This window comes from Stegostoma tigrinum, unplaced genomic scaffold, assembly GCF_030684315.1.
Source record: "Stegostoma tigrinum isolate sSteTig4 unplaced genomic scaffold, sSteTig4.hap1 scaffold_64, whole genome shotgun sequence".
Lineage (NCBI taxonomy): Eukaryota > Metazoa > Chordata > Chondrichthyes > Orectolobiformes > Stegostomatidae > Stegostoma > Stegostoma tigrinum.
The window spans coordinates 1577769-1603652 of NW_026728579.1; the positions used below are offsets into that span (position 1 = coordinate 1577769).

The 25884-nt window shown below is 45.2% G+C and overlaps 1 pseudogene; it reads right to left on the reverse strand.

The window, feature by feature from the left end:
- Positions 1 to 25884, reverse strand: part of LOC132209067 (utrophin-like) — a 90433-nt pseudogene that overhangs the window by 43105 nt on the left and 21444 nt on the right.

A 25884-nucleotide genomic window follows, 5' to 3' on the forward strand; every position in this document is an offset into this window, starting at 1 on the left:
TGATTCAGTAATTTCTGCAGAACAATGGTGGAGGAACAGCAGCTTTATAAATTATGAAGCCCTCCTTTATATTTATGAAGCAGGACTCAGAACAGTTTAAACTAAAACATCAATCTCTTTCAACCGACGTGCATTCTCATTACACCCAAATCCAAAGTACAATCGAATTGGCTCTTTACTCGTTTCAAATAGTGGATCTTACAACCCCTATTTAACTTCTAGTAATCAGCATTCTTTTAAATCACACTCGGTCGCAGCTATTAAGTGTGTTAATCACATGTTCTTGTTAATTTTAAAAAGGTCTCTGTCTGCCTGTCTGTCTCTGCCTGCCTGCCTCTGACTGTCTGTCTGTCTGCGTCTGTCTGTCTCCGACTGCCTGCCTGTCTATCTGTCTCTGTCTGCCTCCCTCTGTCTGTCTGTCTCTGTCTGCCTGCCTACCTCTGCCTGCCTGCCTCTGTCTGTCTGCCTGCCTGTCTGTGTCTGCCTGCCTGCCTGCCTGCCTGCCTGGCGCCGCCTGCCTGTCTGTCTCTGTCTGACTGTCGGCCTGTCTCTGTCTGACTGTTTGCCTGCCTGTCTCTGTCTGACTGTCGGCCTGTCTCTGTCTGACTGTTTGCCTGCCTGTCTCTGTCTGACTGTCTCTGCCTGCCTGCCTGTCTCTGTCTGACTGTCTGTCTGTCTGTGTCTGCCTCCCTCTGTCTGTCTGTCTCTGTCTGTCTGTCTGCCTGCCTGCCTGTCTCTGTCTGCCTGCCTGCCTGTCTGTGTCTGACTGTCTCTGCCTGCCTGCCTGGTGCCGCCTGCCTGTCTGTCTCTCTGTCTCTGTCTGACTGGGTGTCTGTGTCTGACTGCCTCTGCTTGCCTGCCTGTTTCTGTCTGACTGTCGGCCTGTCTCTGTCTGACTGTTTGCCTGCCTGTCTCTGTCTGTTTGTCTCTGTCTGACTGTCTCTGCCTGCCTGCCTGCCTGTCTCTGTCTGACTGTCTGTCTGTCTGTCTCTGCCTGCCTCTGTCTGACTGACTGTCTGCCTGCCTTCTGACTGTCTCTGTCTGCCTGTCTCTCTCTGCCTTGGCCTGTCTGTCTGCCTGCCTGCCTCTTTCTGTCTGACTGTCTTTCTATCTGACTGTCTTTCTGTCTGACTGTCTCTGCCTACCTATCTCGGTCTGACTGTCTCTGCCTGCCTCTGTCTGCCTGCCTGTCTCTCTGTGACTGTCTCTGCCTGCCTGACTGTCTCTGTCTGTCTGCCTGACTGACTGTCTCTGTCTGTCTGTCTGTCTGTCTGCCTGACTGACTGTCTCTGTCTGTCTGTCTATCTGACTGTCCGTGTCTGCCTGCCTCTGTCTGTCTTCTGACTGTCTCTGCCTGCCTGCCTGACTGTCTCTGTCTGTCTGTCTATCTGACTGTCTGTGTCTGCCAGCCTCTGTCTGTCTTCTGACTGTCTCTGCCTGCCTGTCTCGGTCTGACTGTCTGTCTATCTGCCTGTCTCTGCCTGTCTGACTGTCTGGCGGCCTGTCTCTGTCTGGCTGCCTGTCTGCCTTCTGCCTGTCTCTGTCTGACTGTCTCTCTCTGCCTGCCTGACTGACTGCGTGTCTGCCTGCCTGCACGTCTGTCTGACTCTCTGCGTGTGTGCCTGACTCTCTATCTCTGTCTGCCTCTGCCTGTCTAACTGTCTGTCTCTGTCTGACTGTCTCTGCCTGCCTGACTGGCGGTCTCTGTCTGACTGTCTGTCTGTCTCTGTCTGTCTGACTGTCTCTGCCTGCCTCTGTCTGACTGACTGCCTTCTGACTGTCTCTGTCTGCCCGCCTGCCTCTGTCTGCCTCGGCCTGACTGCCTCTGTCTGCCTGCCTGCCTCTCTGCCTCTGTTTATCTGACTGACTGTCTCTGTCTGTCTGTCTGTCTGCCTGACTGACTGTCTCTGTCTGTCTCTCTGTCTGTCTATCTGACTGTCCGTGTCTGCCTGCCTCTGTCTGTCTTCTGACTGTCTCTGCCTGCTTGCCTGCCTGACTGTCTCTGTCTGTCTGTCTGTCTGTCTATCTGACTGTCCGTGTCTGCCTGCCTCTGTCTGTCTTCTGACTGTCTCTGCCTGCCTGTCTCTGTCTGACTGTCTGTCTATCTGCCTGTCTCTGCCTGTCTGACTGTCTGGCGGCCTGTCTCTGTCTGGCTGCCTGTCTGCCTTCTGCCTGTCTCTGTCTGACTGTCTCTCTCTGCCTGCCTGACTGACTGCGTGTCTGCCTGCCTGCACGTCTGTCTGACTCTCTGCGTGTGTGCTTGACTCTCTGCCTGCCTCTGTCTGCCTGCCTCTCTATCTCTGTCTGCCTCTGCCTGTCTAACTGTCTGTCTCTGTCTGACTGTCTCTGCCTGCCTGACTGGCGGTCTCTGTCTGACTGTCTGTCTGTCTCTGTCTGTCTGACTGTCTCTGCCTGCCTCTGTCTGACTGACTGCCTTCTGACTGTCTCTGTCTGCCCGCCTCCCTCTGTCTGCCTCGGCCTGACTGTCTCTGTCTGCCTGCCTGCCTGCCTGACTCTCTGCCTCTGTTTATCTGACTGCCTGCGTCTCTGCCTGACTCTCTGTGTCTCTGCCTGACTCTCTGCGTCTCTGTCTGCCTGCCGGTCTCTGTCTGCCTCTGTCTGCCTGCCTCTCTGTCTCTGTCTGCCTCTGCGTGCCTGCCTGCCTGTCTCTGCCTGTCGGTGTCTGCCTGCCTCTCTGCCTGTCTGTGTCTGACTGTCTGTCTGCCTGCCTCCATCTGCCTGTCTGCCTCCGCCTGCCTGACTGTCTCTGCCTGTCCCTGTCTTCCTGCCCCTGTCTGCCGCGGCCTGCCTGCCTCTGTCTGTCTGCCTGTCAGACTGTCTCACTGCCTGCCTGTCTTTGTCTGTCTGACCGTCTCTGCCTGTCTGTCTATCTGTCTGCCTGCCTGCCTCTGTCTGCCTCTGTCTGTTTGTCTCTGCCTATCTCCGTCTGCGCCTCTGCCTGTGTCTGACTGTCTCTGTCTGCCTGCCTGCCTCCACCTGCATCTGCCTGCATCCGTCTGCCTGTCTGTCTCTGCCTGTATCGGTTTGACTGTCTGTCTGTATCTGACTGCCTCTGTCTGCCTGCCTGTCTCTGCATGCCTGTCTCTGACTGTCTCTCTCTGTCTGTCTCCGCCTTCCTGCCTCCGCGTGCCTGTCTCCGTCTGACAGTCTGCCTGTGTCTGACTGCCTGTCTCTGTCTGTCTGCCTGCCTCCGTCTGCCCGTGTTGGTTTGATTGTCTGTCTGTGTCTGACTGCCTCTGTCTGCCTGCCTGTATCTGTCTGATAGCCTGTCTCTGCCTGCCAGCCTGTCTCTGTCTGCTTGTGTCTGTGTGTCTGCCTGTCTCTGTTTGTCTGTGCCTGACTGTCTCTGCCTGTCTGCCTGACTGTCTCTGCCTGTCTGTCTCCGCCTGCCTGCCTGTGCCTGTTTGCCTGACTGTCTCTGCCTGCCAGTCTGTCCCTGCCTGCCAGTCTGTCTCTGCCTGCCTGACTGCTCTGTCTGACTGTCTCTGCCTGACTGTCCGTCTCCGCCTGTCTGCCTGACTGTCTGTCTCTCCGCCTGTCTCTGCCTGACTGTCTCCGCCTGCCTGCCTGCCTGTCTCTGTTTGCCTGTCTGCCTCGCCCTGTCTCTGTCTGCCTGCCTGCCTGTCTGTCACTGCCTGACTGCCTCTGCCTGTGCCTGTCTGCCTGTCTCTACCTGACTGTGTCTGCCTGTCTGCCTGCCTGTGCCTGACTGTCTCGGCCTGTCTCTGTCTGCCTGCCTGCCTCTGCCTGTCCGCCTGACTGTCTCTGCCTGTCTGCCTGTCTCTACCTGTCTGTATGCCTGTCTCTGTCTGCCTGCCTGACTGTCTCCGTCTGTCTCCGCCTGACTGTCTCCGCCTGCCTGCCTGTCTCTGTCTGACTGTCTCTGTCTGCCTGCCTGTCTCTGCTTGACTGCTTGTCTGCCTGTCTGCCTGCCTGTCTCTGCTTGACTGCTTGTCTGCCTGCCTGCCTGACTGTCTCTGCCTGCCTGCCTGTCTCCGTCTGCCTATATCTGTCTGACAGTCTGTGTCTGACTGCCTGTCTCCGTCTTCCTATATTTGTCTGACAGTCTGTGTCTGCCTGCCTGCCGTCGGTCTCTGCCTGCCTGTCTCTGTCTGACTCTGACTCTGTCTCTCTGTGTCTGACTGTCTGTCTGTCTGTATGCCTGTCTCTGCCTGCCTGCCTGTCTCTGTCTGACTCCGTCTGACTGTCTCTGCCTGTCTGTCTGCCTGCCTACCTGTCTCTGCTTGACTGTGTCTGCCTGACTGCCTGTCTGACTGTCTCCGCCTGTGTGCCTGCCTGTCTGACTGTCTCCGCCTGTGTGCCTGCCTGTCTCCGTCTGCCTGTATCTGTCTGACAGTCTATGCCTGACTGCCTGTCGGTTTGCCTGCCTGTCTCTGCCTGACTGTCTCCACCTGTCCGTCTGCCTGACTGTCTCTGTCTCTCTGCCTGACTGCCTGTCTGTCTCTCTGCCTGTCTCTGCCTGACTGTCTCTGCCTGTGCCTGCCTCTGTCTGTCTGACTGTCTGCCTGTGCCTGCCTGTCTCTGTCTGCCTGCCTGCCTGACTGTCTCCGACTGCCTGTCTCGGCCTGTCTCTGCCTGCCTGCCTCTGCCTGTGCGACTGTCTGCCTGTGCCTGCCTGTCTCTGTCTGCTTGCCTGACTGTCTCTGTCTGCCTGTCTGTCGCTGCCTGACTGCCTCTGCCTGTCCACCTGACTGTCTCTGCCTGTCTGTCTGTCTCTACCTGCCTGCCTGTCCGCCTGACTGTCTCTGCCTGTCTGTCCCTGTCTGCCTGCCTGCCTGTGCCTGACTGTCTCGGCCTGTCTCTGTCTGCCTGCCTGCCTGTCCGCCTGACTGTCTCTGCCGGTCTGCCTGTGCCTGTCTGCCTGTCTGTCCCTGTCTGCCTGTCTCTACCTGCCTGACTGTCTCTGCCTGTCTGTATGCCTGTGTCTGTCTGCCTGCCTGCCTGACTGTCTCTGCCTGCCTGCCTGACTGTCTCTGTCTGCCTGCCTGTCTGCCTGACTGTCTCTGCCTGCCTGCCTGTCTGTCTGTCTGCCTGACTGTCTCCGTCTGCCTATATCTGTCTGACAGTCTGTGTCTGCCTGCCAGTCTCTGTCTGACTCTGACTCTGTCTCTCTGTGTCTGACTGTCTCTGACTGTCTGTATGCCTGTCTCTGCCTGCCTGCCTGACTGTCTCTGTCTGACTCCGTCTGACTGTCTCTGCCTGCCTGTCTGACTGCCTGTGCCTGACTGTCTGTCTGCCTGCCTGCCTGCCTGCCTGACTGTCTCTGCTTGACTGTGTATGCCTGACTGCCTGACTGTCTCTGCCTGTGTGCCTGCCTGTCTCCGTCTGCCTGCATCTGTGTCTGACAGTCTGTGTCTGACTGCCTGTCGGCTTGCCTGCCTGGCTCTGCCTCTCTGCCTGACTGTCTCGGCCTGTCTGCCTGACTGTCTCTGTCTCTCTGCCTGTGCCTGCCTGACTGTCTGTGTTAAACTGTCAGCCTGTGCCTGCCTGTCTCTGTCTGCCTGCCTGCCTGTGCCTGAAAGAAGCATTTCAGTGAAATCAGCATCACAAGTTGAGATGTTTAGTGAAGTTTAGATTTTGGCCTTCTGAAGTGCTTATCTCACTGAAATAAGCAATTCAGTGAAACCAGCATCAAAAGTTGAGTCGTTTGGTGAGGTTGGGATTTTGGCGTAGTGAAGTGCTTATCTCTCTGAAATAAGCACTTCAGTGAACCAAGCGTCGAAAGTTGAGTGGTTTGGTGAAGTTTAGATTTTGGTCTTCTGAAGTGCTTAACTCACTGAAATAAGCATTTGGGTAAATCCAGGATCGTAAGTTGCGTGGTTTGTTGATGTTGAGATTTTGGACATCTGATGTGCATATCTGACTGAAAGAAGCATTTCAGTCAAATCAGCACCAAAAATTGAGTCGTTTAGTGAACTTTAGATTTTGGTCTTCTGAAGTGCTTATCTAACTGAAATAAGCCCTTCAGTGAAACCAGCATCATAAGTTTTGTGGTTTAGTGAAGTTGGGATTTTGGACTTCTGAAGTGCTTATCTCACTGAAATAAGCACTTCAGTGAACCCAGCATAGAAAGTTGAGTGGTTTGGTCAAGTTTAGATTTTGGTTTTCTGAAGTCCTTATCTCACTGAAATAAGCATTTGGGTAAATCCAGGATCGAAAGTTGGGTGGTTTGGTGAAGTTGAGAATTTGGCCTTCTGAAGTGCTTATCTGACTGAAAGAAGCATTTCAGTGAAACCAGCATCAAAAGTTGAGTCGTTTAGTGAAGTTTAGATATTGGCCTTCTGAAGTGCTTATCTCACGGAAATAAGTAATTCAGTGAAACCAGCATCAAAAGTTGAGTCGTTTGGTGAGGTTGGGATTTTGGCGTCGTGAAGTGCTTATCTCTCTGAAATAAGCACTTCCGTGAACCCAGCATCGAAAGTTGAGTGGTCAAGTGAACTATAGATTTTGGTCTTCTGAAGTGCTTATCTCACTGAAATAAGCATTTGGGAAAATCCAGGATCGAAAGTTGGGTGGTTTGGTGAAGTTGAGATTTTGGCCTTCTGATGTGCATATCTGACTCAAAGAAGCATTTCAGTGAAACCAGCATCAAAAGTTGAGTCGTTTGGTGAGGTTGGGATTTTGGCATTCTGAAGTGCTTATCTCGCTGAAAAAATCAATTCAGTGAACTCAGCATCGAAAGATGTGTGGTTTTGTGAAGTTGTGATTTTTGCCTTCTGAAGAGCTTATCTGACTGAAATACGCTCTTCAGTGAACCCAGCATCAGAAGTTTTGTGGTTTGGTGAAGGTGGGATTTTGGACTTCTGAAGTGCTTATCTCACTGAAATAAGCAATTCAGTGAACCCAGCATCGAAAGCTGGGTGGTTTTATGAAGTTGAGATTTTGGCCTTCTGAAGTGCTCATCTGACTGAAAGAAGCATTTCAGTGAAATCAGCATCAAAAGTTGAGTCATTTGGTGAGGTTGGGATTTTGGCATTCTGAAGTGCTTATCTCGCTGAAATAAGCACTGCAGTGAGCCCAGCATCGAAGTTGAATGGTTTCGTGAAGCTGAGATTTTGGCCATCTGAAGTGCTTATCTCACTGAAACAAGCAATTCAGTGAAAGCAGCATCAAAAGATGAGTCGTTTGGTGAGGTTGGGATTTTGGCATAGTGAAGTGCTTATCTCTCTGAAATAAGCACTTCAGTGAACCCAGCATCGAAAGTTGAGTGGTTTGGTGAAGTTTAGATTTTGGTCTTCTGAAGTGCTTAACTCACTGAAATAAGCAATTCAGTGAAAGCAGCATCAAAAGATGAGTCGTTTGGTGAGGTTGGGATTTTGGCATAGTGAAGTGCTTATCTCTCTGAAATAAGCACTTCAGTGAACCCAGCATCGAAAGTTGAGTGGTTTGGTGAAGTTTAGATTTTGGTCTTCTGAAGTGCTTAACTCACTGAAATAAGCATTTGGGTAAATAAGCATTTGGGTTGATGTTGAGATTTTGGACTTCTGATGTGCATATCTGACTGAAAGAAGCATTTCAGTGAAATCAGCACCAAAAGTTGAGTCGTTTAGTGAAGTTTAGATTTTGGCCTTCTGAAGTGCTTATCTCGCTGAAATAAGCAATTCAGTGAACTCAGCATCGAAAGATGTGTGGTTTTGTGAAGTTGTGAATTTGGCCTTCTGAAGTGCTTATCTGACTGAAATAAGCTTTTCAGTGACACCAGCATCATAAGTTTTGTGGTTTGGTGAAGTTGGGATTTTGGACTTCTGAAGTGCTTATCTCACTGAAATAAGTACTTCAGTGAACCCAGCATAGAAAGTTGAGCGGTTTGGTCAAGTTTAGATTTTGGTTTTCTGAAGTGCTTATCTCACTGAAATAAGCATTTGGGTAAATCCAGGATCGAAAGTTGGGTGGTTTGGTGAAGTTTAGATTTTGGCCTTCTGAAGTGCTTATATCACTGAAACAAGCAATTCAGTGAAACCAGTATCAAAAGTTGAGTCGTTTGGTGAGGTTGGGATTTTGGCGTCGTGAAGTGCTTATCTCTCTGAAATAAGCACTTCAGTGAACCCAGCATCGAAAGTTCAGTGGTTTGGTGAAGTTTACATTTTGGTCTTCTGATGTGCTTATCTCACTGAAAGAAGCATTTGGGTAAATCCAGGATCGAAAGTTGGGTGGTTTGGTGAAGTTGAGATTTTGGCCTGCTGATGTGCATATCTGACTGAAAGAAGCATTTCAGTGAAACCAGCATCAAAAGTTGAGTCGTTGGGTGAGGTTGGGATTTTGGCATTCTGAAGTGCTTATCTCGCTGAAATAAGCATTTGTGTAAATCCAGGATCGAAAGTTGGGTGTTTTGGTGAAGTTTAGATTTTGGCCTGCTGATGTGCATATTTGACTCAAAGAATCATTTCAGTGAAACCAGTATCAAAATTTGAGTCGTTTGGTGAGGTTGAGGTTTTGGCATTCTGAAGTGCTTCTCTCGCTGAAATAAGCACTTCAGTGAACTCAGCATCGAAAGATGTGTGGTTTTGTGAAGTTGTGATTTTGGACTTCTTGAAGTGCTTATCTGACAGAAATAAGCTCTTCAGTGAAACCAGCATCATAAGTTTTGTGGTTCTGTGAAGTTGGGATTTTGGTCTTCTGAAGTGCTTATCTCACTGAAATAAGCATTTGGGTAAATCCAGGATCGAAAGTTGGGTGGTTTTGTGAAGTTGAGATTTTGGCCTTCTGAAGTGCTTATATCACTGAAACAAGCAATTCAGTGAAACCAGTATCAAAAGTTGAGTCGTTTGGTGAGGTTGGGATTTTGGCGTCGTGAAGTGCTTATCTGACTGAAATAATCTCTTCAGTGAAACCAGCATCATAAGTTTTGTGGTTTGGTGAAGTTGGGATATTGGACTTCTGAAGTGCTTATCTCACTGAAATAAGCACTTCAGTGAACCCAGCATCGCAAGTTGAGTGGTTAGGTGAAGTTTAGATTTTGGCCATCTGAAGTGCTTATCTCACTGAAACAAGCAATTCAGTGAAAGCAGCATCAAAAGATGAGTCGTTTGGTGAGGTTGGGATTTTGGCAGAGTGAAGTGCTTATCTCTCTGAAATAAGCACTTCAGTGAACCCAGCATCGAAAGTTGAGTGGTTTGGTGAAGTTTAGATTTTGGTCTTCTGAAGTGCTTAACTCACTGAAATAAGCAATTCAGTGAAAGCAGCGTCAAAAGATGAGTCGTTTGGTGAGGTTGGGATTTTGGCATAGTGAAGTGCTTATCTCTCTGAAATAAGCACTTCAGTGAACCCAGCATCGAAAGTTGAGTGGTTTGGTGAAGTTTAGATTTTGGTCTTCTGAAGTGCTTAACTCACTGAAATAAGCATTTGGGTAAATCCAGGATCGTAAGTTGCGTGGTTTGTTGATGTTGAGATTTTGGACTTCTGATGTGCATATCTGACTGAAAGAAGCATTTCAGTGAATTCAGCATCACAAGTTGAGTCGTTTACTGAAGTTTAGATTTTGGCCTTCTGAAGTGCTTATCTCACTGAAATAAGCAATTCAGTGAAACCAGCATCCAAAGTTGAGTCGTTTGGTGAGTTTGGGATTTTGGCGTACTGAAGTGCTTATATCACTGATATAAGCACTTCAGTGAACCCAGCATCGAAAGTTGAGTGGTTTCGTGAAGTTCAGATTTTGGTCTTCTGAAGTGCTTATCTCACTGAAATAAGCATTTGGGTAAATCCAGGATCGAAAGTTGGGTGGTTTGGTGAAGTTTAGATTTTGGTCTTCTGAAGTGCTTATCTCACTGAAATAAGCAATTCAGTGAAACCAGCATCAAAAGTTGAGTCGTTTGGTGAGGTTAGGATTTTGGCATCGTGAAGTGCTTATCTCACTGAAATAAGCACTTCAGTGAACCCAGCATCGAAAGTTGAGTGGTTTCGTGAAGTTTAGATTTTGGTCTTCTCAAGTGCTTTTCTCACTGAAATAAGCATTTGGGTAAATCCAGGATCGAAAGTCGGGTGGTTTTGTGAAGTTGAGATTTTGGCCTTCTGAAGTGCTCATCTGACTGAAAGAAGCATTTCAGTGAAACCAGCATCAAAAGTTGAGTCGTTTGGTGATGTTGAGATCTTGGACTTCTGATGTGCATATCTGACTGAAAGAAGCATTTCAGTGAAATCAGCATCAAAAATTGAGTCGTTTAGTGAAGTTTAGATTTTGGCCTTCTGACGTGCTTATCTGACTGAAATAAGCTCTTCAGTGAAACCAGCATCATTTGTTTTGTGGTTTGGTGAAGTTGGGATTTTGCACTTCTGAAGTGCTTATTCACTGAAATAAGCACTTCAGTGAACCCAGCATCATAAGTTTTGTGGTTTGGTGAAGTTGGGATTTTGGACTTCTGAAGTGCTTATCTCACTGAAATAAGCATTTGTGTAAATCCAGGATCGAAAGTTGGGTGGTTTGGTGAAGTTTAGGATTTTGGCCTTCTGATGTGCACATCTGACTGAAATAAGCAATTCAGTGAAACCAGCATCAATACATGAGACGATTGCTGGGGTTGGGATTTTGGCCTTCTGAAGTGCTTATCTGACTGACATAAGCATTTGGGTAATTCAAGCATCAAAAGTTGAGTCGTTTAGTGAAGATTTGATATCGGTCTTCTGAAGTGCTTATCTCACTGAAATAAGCAATTCAGTGAAACCAGCATCAAAAGTTGAGTCGTTTGGTGAGGTTGGGATTTTGGCTTTCTGAAGTGCTTATCTCTCAGAAATAAGCACTTCAGTGAAACCAGCATGGAAAGTTGAGTGGTTTGGTGAAGTTTAGATTTTGGTCTTCTGAAGTGCTTAACTCACTGAAATAAGCAATTCAGTGAAAGCAGCGTCAAAAGATGAGTCGTTTGGTGAGGTTGGGATTTTGGCATAGTGAAGTGCTTATCTCTCTGAAATAAGCACTTCAGTGAACCCAGCATCGAAAGTTGAGTGGTTTGGTGAAGTTTAGATTTTGGTCTTCTGAAGTGCTTAACTCACTGAAATAAGCATTTGGGTAAATCCAGGATCGTAAGTTGCGTGGTTTGTTGATGTTGAGATTTTGGACTTCTGATGTGCATATCTGACTGAAAGAAGCATTTCAGTGAATTCAGCATCACAAGTTGAGTCGTTTACTGAAGTTTAGATTTTGGCCTTCTGAAGTGCTTATCTCACTGAAATAAGCAATTCAGTGAAACCAGCATCCAAAGTTGAGTCGTTTGGTGAGTTTGGGATTTTGGCGTACTGAAGTGCTTATATCACTGATATAAGCACTTCAGTGAACCCAGCATCGAAAGTTGAGTGGTTTCGTGAAGTTCAGATTTTGGTCTTCTGAAGTGCTTATCTCACTGAAATAAGCATTTGGGTAAATCCAGGATCGAAAGTTGGGTGGTTTGGTGAAGTTTAGATTTTGGTCTTCTGAAGTGCTTATCTCACTGAAATAAGCAATTCAGTGAAACCAGCATCAAAAGTTGAGTCGTTTGGTGAGGTTAGGATTTTGGCATCGTGAAGTGCTTATCTCACTGAAATAAGCACTTCAGTGAACCCAGCATCGAAAGTTGAGTGGTTTCGTGAAGTTGAGATTTTGGTCTTCTCAAGTGCTTTTCTCACTGAAATAAGCATTTGGGTAAATCCAGGATCGAAAGTCGGGTGGTTTTGTGAAGTTGAGATTTTGGCCTTCTGAAGTGCTCATCTGACTGAAAGAAGCATTTCAGTGAAACCAGCATCAAAAGTTGAGTCGTTTGGTGATGTTGAGATCTTGGACTTCTGATGTGCATATCTGACTGAAAGAAGCATTTCAGTGAAATCAGCATCAAAAATTGAGTCGTTTAGTGAAGTTTAGATTTTGGCCTTCTGACGTGCTTATCTGACTGAAATAAGCTCTTCAGTGAAACCAGCATCATTTGTTTTGTGGTTTGGTGAAGTTGGGATTTTGCACTTCTGAAGTGCTTATTCACTGAAATAAGCACTTCAGTGAACCCAGCATCATAAGTTTTGTGGTTTGGTGAAGTTGGGATTTTGGACTTCTGAAGTGCTTATCTCACTGAAATAAGCATTTGTGTAAATCCAGGATCGAAAGTTGGGTGGTTTGGTGAAGTTTAGGATTTTGGCCTTCTGATGTGCACATCTGACTGAAATAAGCAATTCAGTGAAACCAGCATCAAGACATGAGACGATTGCTGGGGTTGGGATTTTGGCCTTCTGAAGTGCTTATCTGACTGACATAAGCATTTGGGTAATTCAAGCATCAAAAGTTGAGTCGTTTAGTGAAGATTTGATATCGGTCTTCTGAAGTGCTTATCTCACTGAAATAAGCAATTCAGTGAAACCAGCATCAAAAGTTGAGTCGTTTGGTGAGGTTGGGATTTTGGCTTTCTGAAGTGCTTATCTCTCAGAAATAAGCACTTCAGTGAAACCAGCATGGAAAGTTGAGTGGTTTGGTGAAGTTTAGATTTTGGTCTTCTGAAGTGCTTATCTCAATGAAATAAGCACTTCAGTGAACCCAGCATCGAAAGTTGGGTGGTTTGGTGAAGTTGAGATTTTGGCCTTCTGAAGTGCTTATCTGGCTCTAAGAAGCATTTCAGTGAAACCAGCATCAAAAGTTGAGTCGTTTGGTGAGGTTCGGATTTTGGCCCTCTGAAGAGCCTATCTCACAAAGATAAGCACTTCATTCAAAACAACATCGAAATTTGAGTGGTTTGGTGAAGTTTAGATTTTGGTCTTCTGAAAAGCTTATCTCACGGAAATAAGCATTTGGGTAAATCAAGCATCAAAAGTTGAGTCGTTTAGTGAAGATTTGATATCGGTCTTCTGAAGTGCTTATCTCACTGAAATAAGCAATTCAGTGAAACCAGCATCAAAAGTTGAGTCGTTTGGTGAGGTTGGGATTTTGGCGTCGTGAAGTGTTTATCTCTCTGAAATAAGCACCTCAGTGAACCCAGCATCGAAAGATGTGTGGTTTTGTGAAGTTGTAATTTTTGCCTTCTGAAGTGCTTATCTGACAGAAATACGCTCTTCAGTGAACCCAGCATCATAAGTTCTGTGGTTTGGTGAAGTTGAGATTTTGGCCTTCTGAAGTGCTTATCTGACTGAAAGAAGCATTTCAGTGAAACCAGCATCAAAAGTTGAGTCGTTTAGTGAAGTTTAGATTTTGGCCTTCTGAAGTGCTTATCTCACTGAAATAAGCAATTCAGTGAACCCAGCATCAAAAGTTGAGTGGATGGTGAAGTTTAGATTTCGGTCTTCTGAAGTGCTTATCTCACTAAAATAAGCATTTGTGTAAATCCAGGATCCAAAGTTGGGTGGTTTGGTGAAGTTGAGATTTTGGCCTTCTGATGTGCATTTCTGACTGAAAGAAGCATTTCAGTGAATTCAGCATCACAAGTTGAGTCGTTTAGTGAAGTTTAGATTTTGGCCTTCTGAAGTGCTTATCTCACTGAAATAAGCAATTCAGTGAAACCAGCATCAAAATTTGAGTCGTTTGGTGAGTTTGGGATTTTGGCGTAGTGAAGTGCTTATCTCTATGAAATAAGCACTTCAGTGAACCCAGCATCGAAAGTTGAGTGGTCAAGTGAACTTTAGATTTTGGTCTTCTGAAGTGCTTATCTCACTGAAATAAGCATTTGGGAAAATCCAGGATCGAAAGTTGGTTGGTTTGGTGAAGTTGAGATTTTGGCCTTCTGATGTGCATATCTGACTCACAGAAGCATTTCAGTGTAACCAGCATCCAAAGTTGAGTCGTTTGGTAAGGTTGGGATTTTGGCATTCTGAAGTGCTTATCTCGCTGAAATAAGCAGTTCAGTGAACTCAGCATCGAAAGATGTGTGGTTTTGTGAAGTTGTGATTTTGGCCTTCTGAAGTGCTTATCTGACTGAAATAAGCTCTTCAGTGTTTCCAGCATCATAAGTTTTGTGGTTTGGTGAGGTTAGGATTTTGGCGTCGTGAAGTGCTTATCTCACTGAAATAAGCACTTCAGTGAACCCAGCATCGAAAGTTGAGTGGTTTCGTGAAGTTTAGATTTTGGTCTTCTGAAGTGCTTTTCTGACTGAAAGAAGCATTTCAGTGAAACCAGCATCAACAGTTGAGTCGTTTGGTGAGGTTGGGATTTTGGCATTCTGAAGTGCTTATCTGACTGAAATAAGCAATTCAGTCAACTCAGCATCGAAAGAAGTGTGGTTTTGTGAAGTTGTGATTTTGGCCTTCTCAAGTGCTTATCTGACTGAAATAAGCTCTTCAGTGAAACCAGCATCCTAAGTTTTGTGGTTTGGTGAAGTTTGGAATTTGGACTTCTGAAGTGCTTATCTCACTGAAATAAGCATTTGGGTAAAACCAGGATCGAAAGTTGGGTGGTTTGGTGATGTTGAGATTTTGGCCTTCTGATGTGCATATCTGACTGAAAGAAGCATTTCAGTGAAACCAGCATCAAAAGTTGAGTCGTTTGGTGAGGTTCTGATTTTGGCATTCTGATGTGCTTATCTGACTGAAATAATCTCTTCAGTGAAACCAGCATCATAAGTTTTGTGGTTTGGTGAAGTTGGGATATTGGACTTCTGAAGTGCTTATCTCACTGAAATAAGCACTTCAGTGAACCCAGCATCGCAAGTTGAGTGGTTAGGTGAAGTTTAGATTTTGGTCTTCTGAAGTGCTTATCTCACTGAAATAAGCACTTCAGTGAACCCAGCATCAAAAGTTGAGTGGATGGTGAAGTTTAGATTTTCGTCTTCTGAAGTGCTTATCTCACTGAAAGAAGCATTTGTGTAAATCCAGGATCGAAAGTTGGGTGGTTTGGTGAAGTTTAGATTTTGGCCATCTGATGTGCATATCTAAATGAAAGAAGCATTTCAGTGAAATCAGCATCCAAAGTTGAGTCGTTTAGCGAAGTTTAGATTTTGGCATTCTGAAGTGCTTATCTCACTGAAATAAGCAATTCAGTGAACCCAGCATCGAAAGTTGAGTGGTTGGGTGAAGTTTAGATTTTGGTCTTCTGAAGTGCCTATCTCACTGAAATAAGCATTTGGGTAAATCCAGGATCGAAAGTTGGGTGGTTTGGTGAAGTTGAGAATTTGGCCTTCTGATGTGCATTTCTGACTGAAAGAAGCATTTCAGTGAATTCAGCATCACAGTTGAGTCGTTGACTGAAGTTTAGATTTTGGCCTTCTGAAGTGCTTATCTCACTGAAATAAGCAATTCAGTGAACCCAGCATCGAAAGTTGAGTGGTTGGGTGAAGTTTAGATTTTGGTCTTCTGAAGTGCCTATCTCACTGAAATAAGCATTTGGGTAAATCCAGGATCGAAAGTTGGGTGGTTTGGTGAAGTTGAGAATTTGGCCTTCTGATGTGCATTTCTGACTGAAAGAAGCATTTCAGTGAATTCAGCATCACAGTTGAGTCGTTTACTGAAGTTTAGATTTTGGCCTTCTGAAGTGCTTATCTCACTGAAATAAGTAATTCAGTGAAACCAGCATCAAAAGTTTAGTCGTTTGGTGAGTTTGGGATTTTGGCGTACTGAAGTGCTTATATCACTGAAATAAGCACTTCAGTGAACCCAGCATCGAAAGTTGAGTGGTCAAGTGAACTTTAGATTTTGGTCTTCTGAAGTGCTTATCTCACTGAAATAAGCATTTGGGTAAATCCAGGATCGAAAGTTGGGTGGTTTTGTGAAGTTGAGATTTTGGCCTTCTGAAGTGCTTATCTGACTGAAAGAAGCATTTCAGTGAAACCAGCATCAAAAGTTGAGTCGTTTGGTGAGGTTGGGATTTTGGCATTCTGTCGTGCTTATCTCGCTGAAATAAGCAATTCAGTGAACTCAGCAACGAAAGATGTGTGGTTTTGTGAAGTTGTGATTTTAGCCTTCTGAAGTGCTTATCTGACTGAAATAAGCTCTTCAGTGAAACCAGCATTATAAGTTTTGTGGTTTGGACAAGTTTAGATTTTGGTTTTCTGAAGTGCTTATCTCACTGAAATAAGCATTTGGGTAAATCCAGGATCGAAAGTTGGGTGGTTTGGTGAAGTTGAGATTATGGCCTTCTGAAGTGCTTATCTGACTGAAAGAAGCATTTCAGTGAAACCAGCATCAAAAGTTGAGTCGTTTAGTGAAGTTGGGATTTTGGACTTCTGACGTGCTTATCTGACTGAAATAAGCTCTTCAGTGAAACCAGCATCATTTGTTTTGTGGTTTGGTGAAGTTGGGATTTTGCACTTCTGAAGTGCTTATTCACTGAAATAAGCACTTCAGTGAACCCAGCATCATAAGTTTTGTGGTTTGGTGAAGTTGGGATTTTGGACTTCTGAAGTGCTTATCTCACTGAAATAAGCATTTGTGTAAATCCAGGATCGAAAGTTGGGTGGTTTGGTGAAGTTTAGGATTTTGGCCTTCTGATGTGCACGTCTGACTGAAATAAGCAATTCAGTGAAACCAGCATCAAAAGTTGAGTCGTTTAGTGAAGTTGGGATTTTGGACTTCTGAAGTGCTTATCTCACTGAAATAAGCACTTCAGTGAACCCAGCATCGCAAGTTGAGTGGTTTGGTGAAGTTTAGATTTTGGTCTTCTGAAGTGCTTATCTCACTGAAATAAGCAATTCAGTGAAACCAGCATCAAAAGTTGAGTCGTTTGGTGAGGTTAGGATTTTGGCATCGTGAAGTGCTTATCTCACTGAAATAAGCACTTCAGTGAACCCAGCATCGAAAGTTGAGTGGTTTCGTGAAGTTTAGATTTTGGTCTTCTCAAGTGCTTTTCTCACTGAAATAAGCATTTGGGTAAATCCAGGATCGAAAGTCGGGTGGTTTTGTGAAGTTGAGATTTTGGCATTCTGAAGTGCTTATCTGACTGAAAGAAGCATTTCAGTGAAACCAGCATCAAAAGTTGAGTCATTTGGTGATGTTGAGATCTTGGACTTCTGATGTGCATATCTGACTGAAAGAAGCATTTCAGTGAAATCAGCATCAAAAATTGAGTCGTTTAGTGAAGTTTAGATTTTGGCCTTCTGACGTGCTTATCTGACTGAAATAAGCTCTTCAGTGAAACCAGCATCATTTGTTTTGTGGTTTGGTGAAGTTGGGATTTTGCACTTCTGAAGTGCTTATTCACTGAAATAAGCACTTCAGTGAACCCAGCATCATAAGTTTTGTGGTTTGGTGAAGTTGGGATTTTGGACTTCTTAAGTGCTTATCTCACTGAAAGAAGCATTTGTGTAAATCCAGGATCGAAAGTTGGGTGGTTTGGTGAAGTTTAGATTTTGGCCATCTGATGTGCATATCTAAATGAAAGAAGCATTTCAGTGAAATCAGCATCCAAAGTTGAGTCGTTTAGCGAAGTTTAGATTTTGGCATTCTGAAGTGCTTATCTCACTGAAATAAGCAATTCAGTGAACCCAGCATCGAAAGTTGAGTGGTTGGGTGAAGTTTAGATTTTGGTCTTCTGAAGTGCCTATCTCACTGAAATAAGCATTTGGGTAAATCCAGGATCGAAAGTTGGGTAGTTTGGTGAAGTTGAGAATTTGGCCTTCTGATGTGCATTTCTGACTGAAAGAAGCATTTCAGTGAATTCAGCATCACAGTTGAGTCGTTGACTGAAGTTTAGATTTTGGCCTTCTGAAGTGCTTATCTCACTGAAATAAGCAATTCAGTGAACCCAGCATCGAAAGTTGAGTGGTTGGGTGAAGTTTAGATTTTGGTCTTCTGAAGTGCCTATCTCACTGAAATAAGCATTTGGGTAAATCCAGGATCGAAAGTTGGGTGGTTTGGTGAAGTTGAGAATTTGGCCTTCTGATGTGCATTTCTGACTGAAAGAAGCATTTCAGTGAATTCAGCATCACAGTTGAGTCGTTTACTGAAGTTTAGATTTTGGCCTTCTGAAGTGCTTATCTCACTGAAATAAGTAATTCAGTGAAACCAGCATCAAAAGTTTAGTCGTTTGGTGAGTTTGGGATTTTGGCGTAGTGAAGTGCTTATCTCTATGAAATAAGCACTTCAGTGAACCCAGCATCGAAAGTTGAGTGGTCAAGTGAACTTTAGATTTTGGTCTTCTGAAGTGCTTATCTCACTGAAATAAGCATTTGGGAAAATCCAGGATCGAAAGTTGGTTGGTTTGGTGAAGTTGAGATTTTGGCCTTCTGATGTGCTTATCTGACTGAAAGAAGCATTTCAGTGAAACCAGCATCAAAAGTTGAGTCATTTGGTGATGTTGAGATCTTGGACTTCTGATGTGCATATCTGACTGAAAGAAGCATTTCAGTGAAATCAGCATCAAAAATTGAGTCGTTTAGTGAAGTTTAGATTTTGGCCTTCTAACGTGCTTATCTGACTGAAATGAGCTCTTCAGTGTTTCCAGCATCATTTGTTTTGTGGTTTGGTGAAGTTGGGATTTTGCACTTCTGAAGTGCTTATTCACTGAAATAAGCACTTCAGTGAACCCAGCATCATAAGTTTTGTGGTTTGGTGAAGTTGGGATTTTGGACTTCTGAAGTGCTTATCTCACTGAAATAAGCATTTGTGTAAATCCAGGATCGAAAGTTGGGTGGTTTGGTGAAGTTTAGGATTTTGGCCTTCTGATGTGCACATCTGACTGAAGTAAGCAATTCAGTGAAACCAGCATCAAAAGTTGAGTCGTTTGGTGAGGTTCGGATTTTGGCCCTCTGAAGAGCCTATCTCACAAAGATAAGCACTTCATTCAAAACAGCATTGAAATTTGAGTGGTTTGGTGAAGTTTAGATTTTGGTCTTCTGAAAAGCTTATCTCACTGAAATAAGCATTTGGGTAAATCAAGCATCAAAAGTTGAGTCGTTTAGTGAAGATTTGATATCGGTCTTCTGAAGTGCTTATCTCACTGAAATAAGCAATTCAGTGAAACCACAATCAATAGGTGAGACGATTGCTGAGGTTGGGATTTTGGCATTCTGAAGTGCTTATCTCACTGAAATAAGCTCTTCAGTGAACTCAGCATCGAAAGATGTGTGGTTTTGTGAAGTTGTGATTTTGGCCTTCTGAAGTGCTTAACTGACTGAAATAAGCTCTTCAGTGAACCCAGCATCATAAGTTTTGTGTTTTGGTGAAGTTGGGATTTTGGACTTCTGAAGTGCTTATCTGACTGAAAGAAGCATTCCAATAAAACCTGCATCAAAAGTTGAGTCGTTCGATGAGGTTGGGATTTTAGCATCCTGAAGAGATTATCTCACAGAGATAAGCAATTCATTCAAAATAACATCAAAATTTGAGTGGTTGGGTGAAGTTTAGATTTTGGTCTTCTCAAGTGCTTATCTCACTGAAATAAGCATTTGGGTAAATCCAGGATCGAAAGTTGGGTGGTTTGGTGAAGTTGAGATTTTGGCCTTCTGAAGTGCTTATCTGACTGAAAGAAACATTTCAGTGAAACCAGCATCAAAAGTTGAGTCGTTTGGTGAGGTTGTGATTTTGGCTTTCTGAAGTGCTTATCTCTCTGAAATAAGCACTTCAGTGAACCCAGCATCGAAAGTTGGGTGGTTTGGTGAAGTTGAGATTTTGGCCTTCTGATGTGCATATCTGACTGAAAGAAGCATTTCAGTGAAACCAGCATCAGAAGTTGAGTCGTTTGGTGACGTTCGGATTTTGGCATTCTGAAGTGGTCATCACTCTCAAATAAGCTCTTCAGTGAACCCAGCATCATAAGTTTAGGGGTTTGATGAAGTTGCGATTTTGGCCTTCTGAAGTGCTTGTCTGACGGAAACTCGTATTTCAGTGAAACCAGCATCAAAAGTTGAGTGGTTTGGTGAGGTTGGGATTTTGGCCTTCTGAAGAGCTTATCTCACAGAGATGAGCACGTCATTCAAAACAATATCGAAATTTGAGTGGTTTGGTGAAGTTTAGATTTTGGCCTTCTGAAGTCCTTATCTCACTGAAATAAGCAATTCAGTGAAACCAGCATCAAAAGTTGGGTGGTTTTGTGAAGTTGAGATTTTGGCCTTCCAAAGTGCTTATCTGACTGGAAAAAGCATTTCAGTGAAACCAGCATCAATAGTTGAGTCGTTTGGTGAGGTTCGGATTTTGGCATTCTGAAGTGGTTATCACTCTGAAACAAGCACTTCAGACAACCCAGCATGGAAAGTTGAGTGGTTTGGTGAAGTTTAGATTTTGGTCTTCTGCAAAGCTTATCTCACTGAATTATGCATTTGGGAAAATCCAGCATCAAAAGTTGAGTCGTTTAGTGAAGATTTGATATTGGTCTTCTGAAGTGCTTATCTCACTGAAATAAGCAATTCAGTGAAACCAGCATCAAAAGTTGAGTCGATTGCTGAGGTTGGGATTTTGTCCTTCTGAAGAGCTTATCTCACTGAAATAAGCTCTTCAGTGAACCCAGCATCATAAGTTTAGTGGTTTGGTGAAGGTGGGATTTTGGACTTCTGATGTGCTTATCTGACTGAAATAAGCATTTCAGTGCAACCAGCATCTAAAGTCGAGTCGTTTGGTGAGGTTGGGATTTTGGCCTTCTGAAGAGCTTATCTCACAAAGATAAGCACTTCATTGAAAACAACATCGAAATTTGAGTGGTTTGTATGAAGTTTTGATTTTTGTCTTCTGATGTGCATATCTCACTGAAATAAGCATTTGGGTAATTCCAACATCAAAAGTTGAGTCGTATAGTGAAGTTCAGATTTTGGTCTTCTGAAGGGCTTATCTCACTGAAATAAGCAATTCAGTGAAACCAGCGACAAAAGTTGAGTCGTTTGGTGAAGTTGGGACTTTGTCCTTTTGAAGTGCTTATCTCGCTGAAATAAGCACTTGAGTGAACCCAGCATCGAAAGTTGGGTGGTTTTGTGAAGTTGAGATTTTGTCCTTCCGAAGTGCTTATCTGACTGAAAAAAGCATTTCAGTGAAACCAGCATCAATAGTTGAGTCGTTTGGTGACGTTCGGATTTTGGCATTCTGAAGTGGTTATCACTCTGAAATAAGCTCTTCAGTGAACCCAGCATCATAAGTTTAGGGGTTTGATGAAGTTGCGATTTTGGCCTTCTGAAGTGCTTATCTGACGGAAACTCGTATTTCAGTGAAACCAGCATCAAAAGTTGAGTGGTTTGGTGAGGTTGGGATTTTGGCCTTCTGAAGAGCTTATCTCACAGAGATGAGCACGTCATTCAAAACAACATCGAAATTTGAGTGGTTTGGTGAAGTTTAGATTTTGGTATTCTGAAGTTCTTATCTGACTGAAAGAAGCACTTCAGTGAACCCAGCATTGAAAGTTGAGTCGTTTGGTGAGGTTGGGATTTTGGCCTTCTAAAGTGCTTATCTCGCTGAAATAAGCACTTCATTTAACCCAGCTTCGAAATTTGAGTGGTTTGGTGAAGTTGAGAATTTGGTCTTCTGAATTGCTTATCTGACTGAAAGAAACATTTCAGTGAAACCAGCATGAAAAGTTGAGTCGTTTGGTGAGGTTGGGAGTTTGTCCTTTTGAAGTGCTTATCTCGCTGATATAAGCACTTGAGTGAACCCAGCATCGGAAGTTGGGTGGTTTGGTGAAGTTGAGATTTTGGCATTCTGAAGTACTTATCTCGCTGAAATAAGCACTTCATTTAACCCAGCTTCGAAAGTTGAGTTGTTTGGTGAACTTGAAATTTTGGTCTTCAAAAAGTGCTTATCTCACTGAAATCAGCATTTCAGTGAAACGAGCATCAGAGATGGAGTCGTTCGGTGTTGTTGTCATTTTGGTCTTCTGAAGTGCTTATCTCACTGAAATAAGCACTTCAGTAAACCCAGCATCGAAAGTTGAGTGGTTTGGTGAAGTTTAGATTTTGGTATTCTGATGGGCTTATCTCACTGAAATAAGCACTTCAGTGAACCCAGCATCGACAGTTGAATCGTTTGGTGAAGTTGAGATTTTAATCTTCTGAACTGCTTATCTCACTGAAATACGCACTTCAGTGAACGCAGCATCACAAGTTGAGTGGTTTGGTGAAGTTGATATTTTTGTCTTCTGAATTGCTTATCTCACTGAAATAAGCATTTCAGTGAAGCCAGCATCAAAAGTTTATTTGTTTGGTCAAGTTGAGATTTTTGTCTTCTGAAGCGCTTCTCTCACTGAAATAAGCATTGCAGTGAACTCACCGTCATAAGTTGAGAGGGAGGGCAGTGTGGAGCGAACAAGGGAGTCACGGAGAGAGTGGTCTCTCCGGAAAGCAGACAGGGGTGGGGATGGAAAAATGTCTTCGGTGGTGGGGTCGGATTGTAAATGGCGGAATTGTCGGAGGATGATGCGTTGTATCCGGAGGTTGGTAGGGGGGTGTGTGAGAATGAGGGGGATCTTCTTAGGGCGGTTGTGGTGGGGGCGGGGTGTGAGGGATGAGTAGCGGGAAATACGGGAGACGCGGTCAAGGGCGTTCTCGATCACTGTGGGGGGAAAGTTGCGGTCCTTGAAGAACTTGGACATCTGGGATGTGCGGGAGTGGAATGTCTTATCATGGGAGCAGATGCGGCGGAGGCGGAGGAATTGGGAATAGGGGATGGAATTTTTGCAGGAGGGTGGGTGGGAGGAGGTGTATTCTAGGTAGCTGTGGGAGTCGGTGGGCTTGAAATGGACATCAGTTACAAGCTGGTTGCCTGAGATGGAGACTGAGAGGTCCAGGAAGGTGAGGGATGTGCTGGAGATGGCACAGGTGAACTGAAGGTTGCGGTGGAAGGTGTTGGTGAAGTGGATGAACTGTTCGAGCTCCTCTGGGGAGCAAGAGGCGGCGCCGATACAGTCATCAATGTACCGGAGGAAGAGGTGGGGTTTGGGGCCTGTGTAGGTGCGCAAGAGGGACTGTTCCACGTAACCTACAAAGAGGCAGGCATAGCTGGGGCCCACGCAGGTGCCCATGGCCACCCCCTTAGTCTGTAGGAAGTGGGAGGAGTCAAAAGAGAAGTTGTTGAGGGTGAGGACGAGTTCAGCTCGGCGGATGAGAGTGTCGGTGGAGGGGGATTGGTCGGGCCTGCGGGACAGGAAGAAGCGGGGGCCTTGAGGCCATCTGCATGCGGAATGCAGGTGTATAGGGACTGGACGTCCATGGTGAATATGAGGTGTTGGGGGCCAGGGAATTGGAAGTCCTGGAGGAGGTGGAGGGCGTGGGTGGTGTCATGGACGTAGGTGGGGAGTTCCTGGACCAAAGGGGAGAAAATGGAGTCCAGATAGGTGGAGATGAGTTCGGTGGGGCAGGAGCAGGCTGAGACGATGGGTCGACCAGGGCAGGCAGGTTTGTGGATTTTGGGAAGGAGATAGAAACGGGCCGTGCGGGGTTGGGGAACAATGAGGTTGGAGGCTGTGGGTGGGAGGTCCCCTGAGGTGATGAGGTCGTGAATGGTGTTGGAGATGATGGTTTGGTGCTCGGGTGTGGGGTCATGATCGAGGGGGCGGTAGGAGGTGGTGTCGGAGAGTTGGCGTCTGGCCTCGGCGATGTAGAGGTCAGTGTGCCATCCTACCACTGCGCCACCCTTGTCTGCGGGTTTGATGGTGAGGTTGGGGTTGGAGCGGAGGGAGCGGAGGGCTGCCCATTCTGCGGGGGAGAGGTTGGAGTGGGTGAGAGGGGTGGAGAGGTTGAGGCGGTTAATGTCTCGACGGCAGTTGGAAATGAAGAGGTCGAGGGAGGGTAGGAGGCCTGGGGGTGGTGTCCAGGAGGAGGACTTGTGTTGGAAGCGGGTGAAGGGGTCAGTGGAGGGAGGGTTAGTTTCCCGGTTGAAGAAGTAGGCATGGAGGCGAAGACGGCGGTAAAACTGCTCTATGTCCAACTGTGACTAGTATTCGTTGATGTGTGGTTGTAGGGGGACAAAGGTGAGCCCCTTACTGAGGACTGACCGTTCGTCCTCAGTCAGTGGGAGGTCTGGGGGGAAGGTGAAGATGCGGCAGGGCTCGGTGTGGCTGTCTCCTCTGGGGTTGCTGGCTGTGGAGGTTGTGGGCGGAGCAATGAGGTCGTCGGCCATGGGCGGGGTTCCGTCGGCCGTGGGCGGGGTTCCGAAGTTTGGTCTGAGGAGCATTTGTTTTACTGCAAGAAGTGTGTAGTGAGCTATCAACGCAAGGTAGCTCAACTGTGGGGTCCTTACAAAAGTAATGTCAAAACTGAACAAGTTGAACTGCTGGGACAGGAGAGATTTAGCAAATATCATGTGTGGCACAGCACAATTTTTGACAAAAAAATCTGAATTCTCAGATAAAGATGCATGAAAACTGATGCTATAATAAATCATGAACTATATTCAGAATTTTCATAAAGCTCAATGATAAACTGTATTCATCAAGAACTACAGTAATATTTATATTTTATTATCGACAATTTGACAATTTCACAAACAATGAAAATGCATTTTTTTTTCACATTTTTCATTTCAATGGTTCAGCCAATTATTTTCTAACCACCATCTTTATCAGGCCGGAAAGCCATAACTAGTGGAGTGCCACACGGATCAGTCCTAGGACTACAATTATTTACTATCTACATTCATAACTTAGAGGAGGGGACAAGGCATAAATCCATCCAAATTTGCTGATGCTACAAAAATAGTGGGAGGGAATGTTCTCATGAGGACAAAGAATCTGCAAGGGGATAGACAGGTTGAGCAAGTCGGAAAAAGTTGGCAGATAGAGTTTAATGTAGGAAAGTACACTTTGGTAGGGAGTATCAAAAGATAGACTATTACTTAAATAGGGGGAAGACTCTAAAAAATTGCAGGGTAGGGGACTTGGATGCTGTAGTCCATGAAACACATACTAGCATGCAGGTGACTGATTGATTTATTGCTGTCTCATGTACTCAGATACTGTGAAAAGTGTTGATTTGCATGCTGTAGAGGCAAATCATACCGTACAACGTGCAGAATACAGTGTTACAGCCACAGAGAAGATGCTGAGAGAGAGAGGTCAGAATTAACATTTGAGAGGTCCGTTCAAAAGTCACAACAGAATAGAGGCTGTTCTTAAATCTATTTGTACGCGTTTTCAAACTGATGTCCTCTGCCTGACAGAAGAGAGTATAACCAGAGTGAGGGGGTATTTTGATTATGTTGGTTGCTTTCCCAAGGCAGTGGGAAGTGTGGATGGAGTCAATGGATGGAACGCTAGTTTGCGTGATGGATTGGGCTGTGCTCATGATTCTCTTCAGCTTCTTGCAGTCTTGGGAACAGCAACTGCCATACCACACAGTGATGCATCCAGATAGGATGCATCTACAAAAATAGGTAGGTTCCTCATGGACATGCTGAATTTCCTTAGCCACCTTGACCATTGCGTCGACATGGGTAGACCAGGACAGATTGTTGGTGAGCAACATTCCCAGGAACTTGACACTGTCAACCATCTCCACGTCAGCACCATTTCTGCAGACACAAGCTTCCTGAAATCAATGACCAGCTCCTTCATTTTGCTTATGTTGATGGAGAGAGAGACTGTTATCTTTCCATCATGCCAGCAAGCACTCAATTGCTTTTCCTGTAATCTGACTTATTGTTGTTTGAGGTCCGACCTACAATGGAAGCGTCATCAGCAAAATTATAAATAGAGTTGGGACCACACAGTCATGATTGCATAAGGAGTATAGAGTAGGGGCCTGAGTATGCAGCTTTGCTGGGCACCGGCGTTGAGGCTTACGGTGGAGGAAGTGTTGTCACCTATCCTTACTGATTGCGGCCTCTGGGTCAGGAAGTCGAGAATCCTGTTACAGAGAGGGATGCTGAGGCCGAGGTCTCAGAGTTCAGAGAGGAGTTTGTTTGGAATTACAGTGTGGAAGGTGGAGCTCTGATCAATAAGTAACAGCCTGATGTAGGTATCCTTGTTATCCAGACATTCCAAGGATGACTGTCAGGCCAGGGATCAGCTGTAGACCTGTTGCAGTGGTAGGTGAATTGCAGAGGATCAAAGCACTTTGGTAG